Here is a 4495-nt window from a genome sequence, read left to right on the forward strand (position 1 = left end):
GACCTCCTGCTGAATTCTTTAGTGATAACGGGACGAATTTCCAAGGAGCGGAACGAATTCTACGGTACCAGATAAGCCAGGGACTGTCTGCAACGTTTACCAGCACTGACACGAAATGGAACTTCATACCGCAAGGAGCGCCTCATATGGGCGGAGCCTGGGAACGTTTAGTGCAATCAGTGAAAGCTGCGATCGGGGATGCCTACTCTGAGGGAAAGCTCAACGACGAGGGGCTGCAGACTTTGGTCGTGGGGGCGGAGAATATGGTAAACTCAAGGCCTCTGACCTATCTACCGCTTGACTCTGAAGAGACCGAGGCTCTTACGCCAAACCATTTCTTGATATTGAGCTCTTCTGGCATGAAACGTTATAAAAGAGATACTGCTACAGTTCGTGGTCATTCTAGTGAACTTGTTCGCAAAGAAATCCTGGGTAGGTCATGGGAACTAATTCAGAGGCAGCTAGGAATATTTTGGAAACGTTGGCTGATGGAATACTTGCCGGTGATCCGTCGGCAACCAAAATGGTTCGATGAGGCACGAGCACTACAGGAAGGGGACTTGGTAATGGTCGCTGAACCTATGAAGCGTAATGGGTGGCAACGGGGACGAATCATCCGCACAATCCAGAACCCGGATGGACGACAACGACAAGCGGTTGTGAAAATTGGGGAAAAAACCTTTGTAAGGCCGATGACACGGTTGGCGCTACTTGATCTGAAGGAAAACCGTGAAGATCCGGAAGATTCCGGACTACACCGGGGGGAGACTGTTGGCGCAGAAGAGGACAATCTGGCAACCCTGTCATCTATTTTAAAAGCGCCGCGTTCACCTGTCAAAGCGTCGAAGCGGTTCCAGTGACATCTGGGATAAGCTGTCAAAGGTGTTTCCGGCAGAGTCTAGAAAACAGTCGTGATACATAGTCGAAGAACTTGTGTTGAACTCGTGTTAAAACCGAAGGTGTTGAGATTTATCTTTTCCTAGAATTAAATTATTTTGCTAAAGTTTACCAGTGAATTTGATTATCGAACGGTAGTGGTCAGTAGTGGACGGGGACGGGAATTTGGCTCGTAAGACAAGGGCGCTCGTTAGTCAGACATCACAAGTACAAATTTGAGGTTAGTTCAGCGTCTAGAAACTGGAACAGTTGATGGAATGTAATATGTATATCTTATTATGTAGAATCCGATCCAGCCGGTACAGTGTGTTTGAGTCAGTCCGTCTACTGGTCCGTTAGTCCACCTGAAAAGGAAAAAGTAAGAAATAGAAAATTAACTGATAAATATAATAACAAGTTATAACAATATAACGAATATATGTCCGTAGGTCCCATATCACAAGGGAGCCGTAGAATAGATTCGTAGGGTGAGCCAATACAAAATAGGGCCACCGAATTGTAAGTGAACCATAATCAATCTAAAATAAGAATGTACTTACCCTTAAATATTATTTTAGTTGAAGCACAATAAAGCTTTCAAACCCGGCTTAGCCTTAACTTCCCCCTACACATCGCCAGAACAGGGTGTGTTCATTAAGCACTTCTACAGTTCTTCTTCTTATTGGCATTACATCCCACACTGGGACAGTGCGGCCTTGCAGCTTAGTGTTCGTTAGACACTTCCACAGTTAAACTGCGAGCCAAGTTACCATTTTTGCATTCATTCATTTGCACCATTTTGCATCATTCTTACCCCATTCTCGGCCTAACTTGCGTACGACTGCATTATTTAATTGATATTTATGACAGGAAGCAACTTTTCCTGAATTTTATGGGCCGTATAAACTGCATTGAGGTTCACTTCTGCTTTAAAAAAATAGCTATTCGTGCTAAATATCGTTCAAAAAAGCTTTTATTTGATTTAAATTAACGAGGTGCAGCACTCATTTCAGTCGTAGCGATTTTATTTCCGGCCCACTTCCAAACCAGTTCCCGGCCTAAGCAAAATTTCGCTCAATCTCTCAACATCTTACTCTCATTCTCTCTCGGGACGGTAGAAAATGCGATGTAAACAAAAATATGCACGTTCCACGACAACAAGATGCCAGATGGTATTATTCATAATCATTTTTATTTGGTTGAGAAGATATATTTACTCATCCAAATTTCTTCCAAATACTTAAAAACAATATTTTTTTCACCTTTTGAAATCAAGATAATTATAAATAACATGATAGCGTCAACGTATTAGACAGTTTTCCTATTAACAATGAAGGATCATTTTCATACTCCTGGCCTTTTGGCAGCACGGTGCGGCTAGAAGTTCTTGGGTCGAGGTGATTTTTTGTTAGGTTTGAGGATACATTTTAAAATGTATTCTAATGTGTTTAAATAAGTTCTAGTGAAACGAAAAATTAAGAAGAATTGAAGCGCGTGTGTTTAGAATTACGGTGTGGTGATTAACAGCTTCAAGCAATGGTTGTATCGAGCACTGTGACGATTTTCAGGTAGGTGTTTATTCGATGATACCATTTTGTAAAAGTGGAAAGAATCACTCCGTCTCACTTGTGTGGCATCGGAGAGCGAAATTTTGAAATCTACATTTTTATTTTCTACAATTGGATCAATTAGAAGTAAAACAAGTGGTTGAAAAATATTGAGTATTGTAAAAAATAAATGGGAGACTTTTTAAAAATTATCAATCATGAACCTACGGCTTCCAAACAGTATAAATCATTAGTTTTCTGTGCAGTGAGCCGGGAACCGGGGCCATAGGCCCAAGTAGTGATTTACCCTATCATGAGGCTAACACGATGATACTTTTATATATTGCTCATATCGCTCAGTTCTATTTTTGGCAGATTTGAATCTCGACTAGATCTGTGTTTCAAAAATAATTACGTTTGTAATTGTGTGCTTTTTTGATCTCGTCGGCATTTTAATCAATTCAAAAATTTCAACGCAGCAAGCAGTCGACCTCAACGCTAGGCCGCTAGTGATTTAAACTTTTACTAAGAAAAAATATAATATAATATTTAAAAAAACAGCAAATCTTTTCGATGGTAATAAGCGTTGAATTCAATGAGAGGTCTGATCAGTCGGAACATAGCACAATGATTAGATCAAATCAGTCATTGCGCAAAGCTTCAATTGACCAGGGCTATTATTAACTTGTTTACATAAACCAATACCCCATAATAAAGAAGGAATTATTTGAAACACGTGGCAAACGATCAACAGTTACTGAAATTTTACAGTTGAAACCGCGCTCATTCCCTAAACTTGCATTCAATCACCTTCAGGATGTCGATCAAATTGGTACTCACCAGCACGTGGGCACTCATAGCATTTGCTATTGATATACAACTGCAGCTGGATCGGTTCGAGCAGACCAAGGGATTCCACCTGGTCAACGGAACTGGGCTTCGCGTTCGCAAATTCAACCGTACTACCTCGGTCCTTACCGGTGCATGGGACGTGTTCCAAGATATGGGTAATGAATACTCGTTCAAGTTGACCACAGCATACAGCCGACTGGGGAACAACCAGTTCAATATGTACCCGATGAAAGTATCCAAAGCGAAGTTTTGCGATATGTTGAATACTGTGTACAAGGAATATCAACCTTATTTTCTGAACTTCACAAATTTGCCTCGCATTGGTAATGAGTGGTTTTGTCCACTTCCCAAGGAGCGCTACTGGATAAAGGATTTTGCTCCTGATAGCGGTTGGATACCATCGGTTGTTCCGTCCGGATACTGGCGAATGACGGGGTACCTACTGGATTCAACAGATGAAGTGGTTTTGCGTGCTGATGCTTATCTTCATGTCAATAAAGGATATTTATGAAATAAATAGCTACAATACATGTTACATGAGCCCATGTTCCATTAGTATTCAATTAAAGCGAAAATAAAATTATATGTATTTTGGTTTCGTAGTTAAGAGTTAGTTTTAATATTGTTAAAATTTATTGATTTGTATCTGCCCATTTAAACGCCGTTCGCTACCAAATCGATTGGAGCCCCACTACCAAATACTGAACGGGTATACCCCGTAAGGCATAAGTACGTTAGGCATAATGACGTTAAGCGTTAGAGTGCTTGGTGAAAGGTGGCCGGGTAGTAAATCTAGGCCAGTGGTGCATACATATATTAAAAAAAAACTCAAGATCGGTTAAGTGTTCCGTGAAGTTACCCTCCAAAATTTACGGGTGGATGAGTGGTGCAAACTTTTTCGTAGTTCGATTTTCCGCAAGTTTGATCGGCAGACGAGGCCACTCATTCTCTGGTCGAAGTAGAAACGGCGGCCCAGTAAACCATGAGCTTTCTGGATTGAAACATGGCCCATTGCCCCATTTCGTCCCCTTGTCAGCAAGGTTCAGGTTAGTAGGAACGTAGTGCCATTCTTCAATTTTCGTCTCCGACTGAATTGGTACTTCCTTGGGTCAGCTCTCAACCAGGCTAACACAGTGGTTGAGTCGGTCCACATGTACCGTTTCTGGACTGGTATGGAGTGGTTTTCTTGGACACTCTTGAGCAGCCTCACTTCGATCACT

The sequence above is a fragment of the Armigeres subalbatus genome, chromosome 1 (assembly GCF_024139115.2).
Source record: "Armigeres subalbatus isolate Guangzhou_Male chromosome 1, GZ_Asu_2, whole genome shotgun sequence".
In the NCBI taxonomy this organism is placed as follows: Eukaryota; Metazoa; Arthropoda; class Insecta; order Diptera; family Culicidae; genus Armigeres; species Armigeres subalbatus.